This window comes from Xenopus tropicalis, chromosome 2 (assembly GCF_000004195.4).
Source record: "Xenopus tropicalis strain Nigerian chromosome 2, UCB_Xtro_10.0, whole genome shotgun sequence".
Taxonomy (NCBI): domain Eukaryota; kingdom Metazoa; phylum Chordata; class Amphibia; order Anura; family Pipidae; genus Xenopus; species Xenopus tropicalis.
The window spans coordinates 101,116,203-101,131,034 of NC_030678.2; positions in this window are offsets into that span (position 1 = coordinate 101,116,203).

Sequence of the window (14,832 nt, forward strand, 5' to 3'; positions counted from 1 at the left end):
AGAATTGTTATATTAGTAAAGAAACATTACAACAAGTGCAAACAAAGCAAGTGCAATATGAAAAGTGGAATTTTGGGTTACCAATTGCCATTTTTAAAACTCACAATGCAGTTTTTATTCTCAGAATTCCAGCATAATTGTGGGCACTTGCTAAGAAATGTGCATATTAGTGTCCAATTTTCCATCTACCTTCCGTTAGCTTTATAGTCGCTTGCCCCAAGTCAGTTGCATCATGAAGTTAACCCGGTAGGGAGAATTACCACCATGTCCAGACTGGCAGCATTTCCAGGCTTCTCTAGTTTCCATGGCTGAGCTGTTAACGATTCAGGCAGAATGAACTCATTGGCTGTTACCAAGTAGAGAAAAAACAGAACCAAAGATAAACCACAATATTTCAACTAGTTGATGTCTTGCACATTTGCATGACATGAGTTCTCCTGTTCAGGTAAGGGTTGTTTAGGCTTTTCCTACTGAACATGACAAGAAACAGTCACCCATTCAGCCTTCTCGGATTTATCATTAAAAAACACAACAGGCACAATAAAGTTAACTATCAGCATCTTGAGGGGATCCTGAAGCTGTAGTAGGGGGCAATGCAAAGATCCAACTATCCAAAAACCATATAATTGCACAGATAATCTAATTTTTTCATATTTGCAAACAAATACAGTTTTCTAGTAGCTACTTAAGAGTAAGAACCCATGGAGCAGTTCTGTTGCCTGCAATAGATCTATGCTATCACGGGCGACTACGGCTCTGAAATTGCTTTCACCCGGCAACAAGAGTTGGAAAGCCCTTCACATCGCTTTATAGCTAATGCTGTTTTTTTCATATTTGCCATCAAATAAAGTATGGGAGGCATTGTTCCAAGATATATCGTTAAGATAAATTATGGGAGTTTGCAATCTAGCATTCAGATAAAACAGAAAGTATTGCAAATAAAGGGGGTTATACTTTAATCTGAATCTATGGTGGAGGAATCTGATTTGATAACTTCATGAAGGGTAGACACACAGAGCTACTTAGCAGCAGCTACTTGATGGCTACTAAATGCCAGAAAATAAATGCAAGAAAACCCTGCCATAGACAGTATTGAGAATTGCTTCTGGTAAAACACACATAGAGACAGTTATCACTAAATCAGGGGTAGGGAACCTATGGCTCGGGAGCCAGATGTGGCTCTTTTGACGGCTGCATCTGGCTCATTGCCAAATCTTTAATAAAAAAAAATAACGGGGGGCGTGACCTGCGCTCTGCAGATAGAAGACGTGTTCTAAGCCTTAGAACATGTCTTCTATCCAACGAGCGCAGGCCACTCCCTCCTCCGCATTGCATCCGGCATCCTTGGCACCCACCCTACCTTGCCCCTGCGCTCGGCGGATAGAAGCGCGCTTAGAACACGTCTTTTCTCCACCGAGCGCAGGCCACACCCTCCATCGCATCTGGCATCCTTGGCACCCACCCTACCTTGCCCCTGCGCTCGACTGATAGAAGACGTGTTCTAAGCCTTAGAACATGTCTTCTATCGACCGAGCGCAGGTCACGCCCTCCTCTGCATCGCATCTGCATCCGGCATCCTTGGGACCCACCCTACCTTGCCCCGCAGCATCCGCGGCCAAACATATTGTATGGCTCTCACGGAATTACATTTTAAAATATATGGTGTTTATGGCTCTCTCAGCCGAAAAGGTTCCTGATCCCTGCACTAAATGATCAAATTCTGTAGCTCCATGTGTCTTCACCCTAAAAGTAAACACTATCGAACCAGATAAAAATAAAAAAAAATCTCACTTAAAATCAAGCTGGAAAATCTAGGAAAGAGATTGCAAAGAAGCCAGACAAGAGGATATATATTATAATGCTTAGCTACATGTCATGTAAATGTCATTCAACAGGCCAAACAAAAACAAAGTTCAGGATAGGAATGAAGAAATTAATTTCAGCCTTATTACATACATTTCGCTTCTGCATATGCACATTTTAATTTCGGGCTAGATTATAATAATTACAGATGTTGTATTACTGCAGACTAGGTGCACTACTTCAAAGTCTATAAATACTGTAGAAATATAACTAATCATTTCCAGAGTTCCTTGAACATCTATGGAATGTCTCATATACCTTTCATCACTCAGGGCATGGTTATACAACCTCGTCTGTAAGCACACTATCAGCAGAAGACATATAATATTTATATTGTATTCTAGAAAGTAGTAATAACAGAAAAAAATGAGTCCTTACCCTTAAAAAAAACATAGGAAAGGGTAAGCTAATATAATGTTTCCAGAGCTGATTTTCAGAGCAAGAATTATTTATTCTACTGAAAGCTAATCATCTAGAAATCTACAGTAAGTAACTTTTTGTCCTCTTAATCTGATGTAGAATTGTATCCCTAAATACCAGTGATAACTTTGATATGTGCTCAGTAATACATGAAATAAGAGGGCAACTGCATGTAGCTGACCGGCTATTATTCAGCTACGAGCAAACAATTCCTTTCTAGTCTGTTAACCAGATATAAATATTTAAATCATTAATCATATTTTACCAGACTAAAACAATAGTATCCGATAAATCTAGAAATGGGTAGTCTGCATCGGATGTGTTATGAAAACACTTTGGTCTCTTCTCTACGTACAGGAGCCAGACAACACTTCTAGCTGTTGTCCTGTTATGAAGTATTTGGAGTTAGAATTGTTCAGGAAATGCATTTGATGGCTATCTAGCAATGAAAATCCACAGCTTCATTTCCTCCTAACAATGCCTTTCTATATATTACAATGTTTCTCCCCAGTGACATTTTTGAAATAACTTAGGAAAAATGCCTTTGTGTGTAATAGACAGGCCTTCCCGTTTCAACTCTCTGGCAGTCAATTTTTTTTATAGAAAAAAAGAAAAACAGCGTTGGCTCTTTTGTGCATGAATTATGTGCTTAAGTGCTACAATCACCCATCTGTTTCCTGGTTTTGGCAGGGAGGAAAACATTTTTCAAAAAAAGAGCCAAATATTCCTGTTATTTTCGCCGCTGTTAGTGGGTTAAAAGCAATAGATTACTTGAAAGGGCAAATAAAAAATGCTATATCTTTGCAAAGAATTATCCTTAATTTCCCTTCTCACTGATAAAATGCAGAGGCTATTCAGGAATCTTTATTGTTTGGCACAGGCAGACCTAACTATAAAATAATTGCCCTGATTTGCGGGAACACATAGCCCTGTCCTAGGACAGCAAGTTGTTAGGGGCAGCCGGCTGCCAAATAATATGTATAGATACCTTGCACAAGTGAACCTTTAAGCACTTTTATTGCTTATCAAAACCAAGGGAGCCACAATAGAGACAGCTGTCAAATTTCACCCACTCCCATTGCAACTTCCATATTTGTGGTGAGCCATAGAACCATTCTGGGCCAGCAAAAGTGCAAGTATAAGCAGACAGTATTGGGCAGCAGAGTAGGCCTAGATGGGAGTGAACTGAAAATCTTTCCCTAATTAGATGCAGATGAACCAAACAATTTGACATATTTTGAATTTATAGCAAATTTGGTGGGTTTCTGCTGATGAAACATTTGCTAGTGTTCACTTAAAATGTAATTACTATTTGTTTTACTTTTACAAGACTTACCATCCCCTTACTAGAAGCTACCAGGCAATGTGGTCTTAGCATGTACTCTAGCAGAACCATAACCAAGTTAACCAAGTGGGGACTGGAACAACTCTCTAAAGGTGGCCATACACGTTACAATCCATACGTTTTGTGAGACTGCCAAATGAGCGGATCTTCTCCCGATATGTCCACATAAGGTAGGCGATATCGGGCTAATTCAATCAATGAGCTGTGGCCCCTGATCCAATGGGAAAATCACAGATCTTCGTAAGGTATTGAGTGGGGAGGCCTGTTGGGGGTCCCATACATAAGCTGTTGAATTGGTCTGAAGGCTAAGTTAAGATTTGGGGAGCTGTTTTACATATCATGTGCAAATATCTGCCTGACCACCTATGGCTGCTTATGCTTTTTTATTTTGAAACTGTACCTATAGACACTCAACAGCTATAACTGAGTTAAGAATGTGTTCTTAAAAGATGACATGGTTAGGTTACTCTAATACACATACACATACAGTATAATATATACACGTTGGATTGCTAACTAGTGATCTAAGTGTTGCTTAGTTAAACTAATTACACACGGATGATATAGCATGCATATTTAATAGATTTCCTTTTCTGAGTGGATGACCTGGCAATCATGAACTAAACACCTACAACATTAATATGCCAATGTGCTGACCGGTAATCTCATAATTGACTTTCTCCTCCTCTCACAGCTGCTTGTAGGAGCTGGGAAGTTGGAAACTGCATCTCGTTTCAGTTTCTCTTTTTAGCTCAGGAAATAAATATATTAAACATAGATTTTTCCTAATTAATACAAAACTCAATTCATTGCACATTAAACACTAACCCTTCAATTTTCTATAAATAAAGTGCTGTAAGTTACATCTTGACTAAGGCCAAGGATAGATAATCCATTCTTATCCCACTACAAAAATCTAATTTTAAATTTAAGATCACAGTCCCCACCCTGTTACTTTAGTAGAATGAATTTAAGGGCCATATTTCTTAATATTCATATTTACCTATGCATGGAATGTGTATATTTTCCCAGTGCCTGCATGCATTTCCTCACACACATAATAATGAAAAAACTGACTATATTTAGTTTAAATGTGACAGTGAATTAGATTTTAAACTCCACTAATGAAGGTAGTGCAAAATTCTCATGATGCTATATAAACAAATTATAATAAATAATAAATGTGTGTACTACAGATGTACTGGGTCCTAGTGTAACTAGGTTTGTAAATTGAATTATTAAGGGATTTTTCTATCATCTTAATCTGAGTGTGTTTAGGCAAAGACAGACAAAAAATCTTCAGTCTTCATTAAAACATGCCCTATATACTGCAAAGTCCATGGCCGCAACTCAGAAGGCTGGTCAGACTGATCGGGATGGTGGCTTAAGATACCACTAACCCCAGCCACCCAACAGATGTGTTCAGCTTAGGTTTAAAGAAGAACTAAAATGTAACAAAACATTAGGCTACATATGCTGCACATTATATTTTGGGGCAACCACAACCATTTAGCAGTGAAGATCTGTGCCTCTTAAGATGCCCCCAGTAGCTCTCTGTCAATGATTAAATGTATTATATATATATATATATATATATATATATATATATATATATATATATATATATATATATATATATATATATAATACATTTAATTAATGATTTCTGCATGAAAGATAAGCATTACTAACTCCCACTCAGAAGGATTGAGAGCTGAATGCTGAACATCCCACAAGGCTCTCTCACCACAAGTGAACCAGTTCCAAATATAAACCACATTACGATTATATGATTCTTTTTTATTTGCCTGGGGAACGATCCATGGATTTCCCATGTAACCAGGTGGGTTAGTGGAATGTTTGGGACAGGGTGGTTCAGTAAAAAATACAGATCCTCTTAACAGTCTCCATCATTTGCACATTCCACATCTGAGCAATGTGGTAAGAGCTGCATTTAGTGAGAGCAGTATTTTACATAGTCCATATGAGGTGAGATGTTCTCTCAGCATTTAAGAAATATTATAGTGCTAACAGTTTGTGGAAATATATTTATCGCTTTTGGACTGGGATCTAAACCCCTTATGGTTAGAAGGCCTGCCAATATGTTGAAGTGCTTAGATATAAAAGAGAATTATGCTGCATACATTTTTGCAGGCAGAAGTTAAGCTTTTTAATACAACTATATTGCAAGCACACGGCGGTTATCCACCACGCTATATAAAATGGTATTGGGTGCTGAGGAGAGCCACAGTGATCAAGCAGAAGCCAGAACAATCAACTATAAAGCCCTGCACCACCAAAAATCATACTCCCACTGTTCCTAGCACCCTAATCATAGGGACTGTACTATGATATACTATGGTTACACAAAACAGTCGGCTTCAGGGATTTTATTTCATATGTTTATTTTCTATTTATTTTACTATTTACTATTTAATGAGGCTGATTTTTTTTAAATCAGATACAATATTTGTTATTGAGGGGTTAACAGTGATTATTAAGCTTAAATACTTCTCACAGTTTGGAAATTCAAGCACATTTCTCTGTCTGCATATGTATCTACAATAAATGCAGAGGTATAAGGAGACACTTCACCTTACTCTAGGAAGCACCTCGCCCCCAGCAGTACACCCTTATCCTATGCATTTGTTTTTCTCCCCATTTTGAAAGCTCTTTAGGACATGGTCCTCATTCTAGCACTTAAAGAGTGTGTTCACTTTTGAGCTAACTTGTTTTGTGTAGAGAGTTATATTTTGTGACATTTGCAGTTGGTCTTCATTTTGTCATTATTTGTGTTTTTTTTAAATTATTCCACTTTTCTATTCAGCAACTCTCCAGTTTGGAACTTCACCAGTTATCTGCTGGCTAGGGTTCAAATTACCTTAGGAACCGGGGAGTGGTTTGAATAAATTACGGAGTAAGACCTGAGTAGAAAATCAGTAATAAAAAGTTACAATAACAATAAAATCATAGCCTCACAGAGCAATAGATTTTTGGCTGCTGGAGTTAGTGACCCCCATTAGAAAGTTAGAAAGAGTCAGAAGAAGAAAGTACATAATTCAACAACTATAAAAAAATAAAAAATGAAGACCAGTTGAAAAGTTGCTTAGAATTGGTCATTCTGTAAGTTACTAAAAGTTAACTTAAAGGTGAACCACCACTTACCTTAAGGTGGCCATACACGAGCAGATCCGTTCGCTTGGCGATGTCGCCAAGCGAGCGGATCTTCACCTGATATCCCCACCTACGGGTGGGCGATATCGGGGAGAATTTAGGTAAAAAAAAAAATAATCCGATCGTTTGGCCCTGGGGCCAAACGATCGGATTATGTGGGCGGCAATGGGGCAGTCGGTTCGGGGACCGCATCAACGAGCCAATGCGGTCCCCGATCCGACCGGATTTTCTAACCTGGCCGATCGAGATCTGGCCAATTCCAGGCCAGATATCGGTCGGCCAGGCCGCTCTGCTCTCCCCATACACGGGGCGATTAGCTGCCGAATCGGTCCAAGGGACCGATATCGGCAGCTATAGTCAGCCCGTGTATGGGGACCTTTATAGTTGTAAATCAGGCACAGTTGCGCAAAATATTTTCTAAGTCTGCCTGAAGTAATTTCTGGTGTTTGGCGTGTGAGTGACGCATTTGACCTATTCTTTTGATGCAAGTGGGCTGCGCCTATTAATGCAGGGCACTAAGGAAACCCTGGAGTGACCGCCTGTTCAGGAAGTGGCAGTAGCTCAAGGGTTCCCATACATCAATTGGTGCAGCAGTGTAAAAGGAGGGCAGGAATAACTGAGCGGTGCCAAGCACAGCTATACGGTAGTACCTGTTATGTGGGGGGTAAAGGGGTACATTTAGGGATCATTTATGCTGAGAAACAAAAAAGCTATGCTTATGTGAGGCTACAATTGTAATGTTACTTTTTATTGCTTATGCTTTCTTTTCAGGCCCTCTCGTATTCATCTTCCAGTCTGACTTCCAAACTGATGGCTGGTAAATGGCACCCCAGCATAAAGGTATAAAATGAAGAACAAAATACCATCTTCAACTCCTACTAAAGGTTAACCTTTAATGTGAACAATAATTTTTATATTGGTCTTTGAGATGAGCTGTTGGCTGTCTCACCCTGGCTGCACAAGAAATCCTACCATATAGGCTAAAGAATGTAGCATTTCTAATGTTCTTTGTAGCTGACATTTAGGGTATCATTTATCAATGCCCTGGATGTAAGTACATGTGCAATATTGTGCCCCTTCAGTGGGCATAGCTGACCTCTGCACTTCATGCCAGATTTGTAATGGTGCAAAGTGTAACACTGGTGAGTACAAGACAGCCTTCTCCTGCATAGGTAAGGGGCTCCTATTCACTATGATCCTGTTTGCATGCCCTAACAAATAGTCATTTATTGTTCATGGCACAACAGCTTTTATCATCTTCTTTGTCAAGCTGTGCTATCAGTATATGACTTTATAAACTATAAATCAAGAAGAGCAATATACTACAGCCTCTATTCTGCATATCACTATTCTGAATATCACTGGCATCTGGGTTAGACGCCTAGATGCATGAATGTTATTAACTTTGGCAATAAAAAAGTGATTTTCTGCAACATTATCAGGCTTATTTATGATGCCTCACTTTTTATGAAGCATCTCAAAAGGGCATAAAGAAGTCTATGTAGAATGTAATAAGATTTTTCATAGTTATAAAAGTGTGCTCCTGTCCTTAGCAGAATAGTATAGTACATTCTATAAGGTATGTGTGACATCGATCACATGTGGTGGAGCTCTGATTTACAACAGGTATTGCTGGTTATTGGGTTGTTAAAAAAGAGTTACAGAGGTAGAAGCTGCTGACAGACCAACCTATATATAAAATAACATAGCAAGCATGCAATCTATATTTCTTTGCTTTACTATACTCTTTCTTTACATAAGTACTTGACATTCCAATCCTATTCAGACTGTTGTCACACAGCAGTACATTTCTGCTTATGCTTTACACCTCCTAGCATATACATACCAGAGAGATCACACCTTGGGCTGTGCCTCTGAAAGGCACAGATAATTATAATAAAAGTGAATAGAATCCACATTTATAGTTACATAGTTACATAGTTACATAGGGTTGAAAAAAGACCAATGTCCATCAAGTTCAACCCATCCGAGTAAACCCAGCACACCTAACCCACACCTACCAATCTATACATTCACATACATAAACTATAAATACAACCACTAATACTAACTGTAGATATTAGTATCACAATAGCCTTGGATATTCTGCTTGTTCAAGAACTCATCCAGGCCCCTCTTAAAGGCATTAACAGAATCTGCCATTATCACATCTCTAGGAAGGGCATTCCCCAACCTCACTGCCCTCACCGTGAAAAACCCCCTACGCTGCTTCAAATGGAAACTCCGTTCCTCTAATCTAAAGGGGTGACCTCTGGTGCGTTGATTGTTTTTATGGGAAAAAAGAACATCCCCCATCTGCCTATAATCCCCTCTAATGTACTTGTACAGATTAATCATGTCCCCTAGCAAGCGCCTTTTTTCCAGAGAAAACAACCTCAACCTCGACAGTCTCACCTCATAGTTTAAATCTTCCATCCCCTTTACCAGTTTAGTTGCACGTCTCTGCACTCTCTCCAGCTCATTAATATCCTTCTTAAGGACTGGAGCCCAAAACTGCACTGCATACTCAAGGTGAGGCCTTACCAGGGACCTATAAAGGGGCAAAATTATGTTCTCATCCCTTGAGTCAATGCCCTTTTTTATACAAGACAGCACTTTATTTGCTTTAGTAGCCACAGAATGACACTGCCTGGCATTAGACAACTTGTTATCTACAAAAACCCCTAGATCCTTCTCCATTAAGGATACCCCCAACACACTACCATTCAGTAGATAGTTTGCGTTTATATTATTTCTACCAAAGTGCATAACTTTGCACTTATCAACATTGAACCTCATTTTCCAGTTTGCTGCCCAGTTTTCCAATTTTGTCAAATCTCTCTGCAAAGCGGCAGCATCCTGCATGGAACTTATAGTTTTGCACAATTTTGTATCATCAGCAAAAATAGAAACAGTACTGTCTATGCCCACCTCCAGGTCATTAATAAACAAGTTAAAAAGCAAAGGACCAAGGACTGACCCCTGCGGTACTCCACTAACCACACTGGTCCAATTAGAAAATGTTCCTTTTACCACCACTCTTTGTACTCTATCCTTCAGCCAGTTCTCTATCCAATTACAAATATTATGTTCTAGGCCAATATTCCTTAATTTGATCATTAACCTTCTGTGAGGTACTGTATCAAACGCTTTAGCAAAGTCCAAGTAGATGACATCAACTGCCATTCCAGCATCAAGGTTCCTACTCACCTCCTCATAAAAGGCGACTAAATTAGTCTGGCAAGATCTGTTATGCATAAAACCATGCTGGCACAAACTAATAGTATTGTGAACTGCAATGTATTCAAGTACCCTATCCCTTATTACCCCTTCCAAAAGTTTTCCTACTACTGATGTCAGACTAACAGGCCTATAGTTTTCAGGCTGAGAATGGGATCCCTTTTTAAATAACGGCACCACATTAGCAATCCACCACTCTCTCGGCACCATGCCAAACCTCAACGAATCCTGAAAAATTAAGTGAAGAGGTTTGGCAATCACAGCCCTCAGTCTACAAACATTTTAAGTGGGTCTACAAACTCTCAAAAATATCTGAAAAAATCGAATTAAAAAAACAACATGATTCAAATCTGTGAGTTTTTTGAGCAAATAATTTGAATTGTAGGAATAATTAGAATTTTAAACTTGATAAATCCGACCCTTAGAGTATAAGTGGCAGAAAGCAGGAACCTCTTTCTCTTTTTATATTATTTTCTATTATGCATGTTATGTCTGCTCTTATACAGTTCCAAATGTATTAGTGTTTTACATATAATTATTTAACCCCCCCCACAGAACATGAGAAAAACATAAAAAAAACCTGTTTTATTGTACTTTATAATACTGCAGAAGCCTGTCCATTTCTCTCTCAATCAACTACTAAAGCACTCATCCTGCTGTTATTATACCTAAACTACTACTACAACCTATACCTAAACTTATCCCTGGGTCCCACCTCTCTTCCCTTTAGTCAACCTTATGTCAGACAGAGTGTTTTTATCATCAGTGCCTCTTGGGTATGCAAAAGGACTCTGAAGAAAAACCCTGCAAATAATGTCAATGATTCAACCAACTCAATCCAATAATTTCATGAAATGAACTGGTTTGCATATGGTGATTTACATTGTTTAAAGCACAAAGGTTTTTTCAAGTGTTTTGTTGCCCATCCGAAAGGTGATTTTTACATTTTTTCGTCACCAGATATCACCCTTAGAATCTGCTGCTAGAATTCTCTTCCCTAAGAGAGAACCTGCTTCTCTCCATTAAAATATCAGGGCTGCCTGTCAATCAGAGGGTAACTTAAGCTGGCCATACATGTACCAATATTATTGTACAAAACCTTGTTTCGTATGATATTCGGTGCATGTATGGCAGCTCAACAAGGTATCGCAAAAGCTGCGGATATCAATCATCTTGTTGATGGGGCAGCTTAAAAAACTACATTTAGGGCTGAATTGGCAGGTGAAGGTAGAATCTGTATTGTTTCTTCCTCCATATCTGATGATTCAGCCCTGAACTTCAAATGGAGGGTGGGAACGATCTTTCCTGCGATCACTAGTCGTTATTGCTACGTGTATGGCCACCTTTATCCTTTTGCTAACCTTTAAAGTCTTTCACTCTTGGCATCTCGCTATCTCTTCAGTTTGTTTCCAAATATTCTTGGTTGCCTCCTCTCTTCCTCTCAGAGTCAGTGCTGGAATTTGGGTGGGATGCAGAGGGATGCAATCCCTGCACGTCTTTATTTCTGGAAAAAGAGTTTTGAATTTCAGCACTTTTTATTTTGTCATACTAGAACTATTGCTGGGAGAGAAGCAGGGAAGAGATGGAGAAGCATTATAGAGTTATAGAGAACAGGAGAGAAGAAGAAAATAGGAAAAACAAAAAGAAAGTTAGAGAACAGTAGCAGGCTGAGGAATGGGGAGAGGATTGTATATATTAAAAAATATAGGGTAATACTGAATATGCTGGGGTTGTGCTGTGTTACTACACACAATACACAAAGATAATTAATATGCACTATTCTGGGGTTTCTACACTCCACATTCTTTGGTAAATCTATGCATATTGGGTATCAAACTATTCAGCAGGAATAGCAAAGTGTCCTTGCTTTAATGTAGATAAAACCAGGAAGTGTTGGTGGGCGAGGTGTATTATATCAGTGGGTGTGGCTTTTAATAGTGGGAAGGGCTTAATTTTGGCACACCTCTCTATGTGCAGCTCACATAACATCCCTCCACTTTTTCAATTCATGCACTGCTTAGAGCTACTTTCTTTTCACACCAGCAGTAGTTTTTTAGCTGCTGGGATCAGTGACCATTTTGAAAGCTGAAATGGTATAGAAGAGGAGGGTAAATAATTCAAATACTATATAAACAATCAAGGCCGATTACAAAGTTGCTAGGAACAGGACTTTTTGTAACATATTAAAAGTTAACTTAGAGGCAAACCATCCCCTTTTATCTTTGTTACTGTGTATATTTATTTTTATTTATTGAAATGTTCATCCCCCTCTTTGTATCATTATTACATCATAAGTATATACATTGCTGCGTATACAGTGTCTATATAAATATATACATTCATACATACAACATATGTTGAGATAGCACCGTAAAAGTGTGTAGACACTCACAGAAACACACACGCGGAAGAGAAAGTATGCCATTAGTTAATATCCTTGTCCAAATAGTAATTTCTAAAGGACCTTCAGTAACATCCTCCTGAGTACAAATTGATTGAGACCATTTCAATGAAGAGCCACACACTGTGACGCAAATGTAAAATGAGTTCCCCCCACAGCTCTATATTTATGATTCATCCCACTCTGACCTGAATTTGCAAGTAGAAAGTCATTGTAAAATATGCTGTAAATATTTCCGTTAATCCTGTTTTCCATTTTCAATTATTTCTGCTGGAAAGGGAGCCGTTATAAAGCCATTTTGCACATTGTAAATGAAAAAATTACAATATATTGCCTTTATTTATAAAATACAAAAAATATTTATCATCCCTGTTCAATATGGGTCACATAAAACACTTATAACAAAGGCATATTCAAACTGCGATACCAGAGGATAAAATCTAAATTAAGCATTTCTTGCAATTAATACTGAGTGTCTAGCATTGTGTATGAATGCAGCCTTGAATGCTAATTATTAAGCACTTTGCAGCATTGTGATACTACAAGGTTTTTAAGGTCACAGGTTGGTGACAGAAGACCAGACCTTTCCTCTCTTCATTGATGTTAGTATCAATATATCAATCAACTCTGACAAACCTTTAAGCCTACAACATTACATTGTTGTTTCATATTTTTTTCCAAAGAAGTAAAAAAAGGGGTTTTCTTTTTATAATTATAAATTGCTTCTTAATGGAGAACCATAATGTAAGAGACAACTGCAGACAACTAGCGCTTGATTCATTATTTATACCTATATGTCAATACATCACTGTTACCTTGTGTCTCTGTTGTGGCGCTGCACTGCAGAACACACTGACATGCCATGAATAAATGATAATAATTTGTCTCCTCGCAGGATTCCTCCCCAATAGCTGTCAGGGCGAATCTGTGTTTGCTTTGTTGCCATCGTGTCCGCTTCTGTGCTAAGACACTCGTTCTGATGCATACTTATGACTTCATTTGCACCTTCATTGCTTTTAACATGCATTTTTAATGAAACTGATTTTCTGTGCCATTTGCCCTCACAATATATAGTTTTTTTCTTCATCACCGTAAAAAATATCAGAGTTAAATAATTCCAATAATTCAAAGCAAAGGCTTAGATGTGGCACAATGTTCAGTTAGTTCTCTGTAAATTGTCATGGTAACATTTATAATGCCCCGGTGGGAGGAAAACCTAATGCTTGGTATACACATCACATCAAATTTTATTTTCCTCTGGTCCCCGTGGGAAGATTTTTTTTTTGTTGAGCAGGTAACAGAAACTGTCAGATTCCATGCAGTGGCAAACTTAGTATAAATTGCAGTCTGCAGTTTGGAAATAAATATGTTGTGAATCACTGAATTGAGAAGCGCTATGTATGAATTCCAAATGGAAAAGGCTACATAGTTATAACTCCTTTTACTTTTCTATTGAAACAATGGTGGAAACAAAGGCATTTTACGTTGCTTTTGTAGGCTTTTATATGTTGAAACCTGCTCTCCAGTGTTCTGCTAATAGGACTGATGTGAATTATGTAAAAATCTCTGTAAAGCCCTGCATAAACCTGTTGTGCCTACATTGATAGAGCATAATACAGTAATTAAAGGGAAATTGTCACTGTCCTAAAAATCCCTAAATTATATTGTGAGTCTTATAGTTACTGCTCTATAAACATAACTGGGGATTATAGAATTAATGATTTCTCAATTAGATTGTCTGAATCTAGCAAGAGTAGCTAGCAGGAGCATACTTATGCAATATTTTACATGAATGCAACAGAAACTTCCCTCTACTGGCATTTAATTCCAAAAATCTGTGGTAACCCTGCCCAAGATGTCAAGTTTGTTAGGAAGTGGTACAGTAAACAGGGGCAAGGCACTGGAATTTTGCCTTCAAACAGAGCTAGAATTGGGTGCTATCTCTCTTCTGGCCCTGTTGTGCCACACCGACTGCCACTCGCTCCCCAAACTCTTAGCTTCTTACAAATCTAACAATGGCCAGCCATACATTTATATAAATACAAATTTATAAACCAAAAAATATGTATAAAATAGTAGCTGGCCAACTTATCTATGTAAAGTCTCTCATATAACCAATATAGGGATCTTTTTGGCCTTTATTAGTTTCAGCTTGGATAGCAATGTAAGTGACTGTTTGCTTCTGGTCAAATGTAGTTTATTACCTATTATTGTGCTATGCATAGTGCAGCACATTCTCATGATTTACAGTCTCTACTTTAAGAAGAACTAAAGCTTAACTAAAGGAAGAGGGCAGAAATTATGTACATTATGCACATTATGCCTGGCAACTGCAACCCTTTAGGGTGAAAAAACATGGGGCAATTAAAAAGTCGGCCGCGGTGACTAA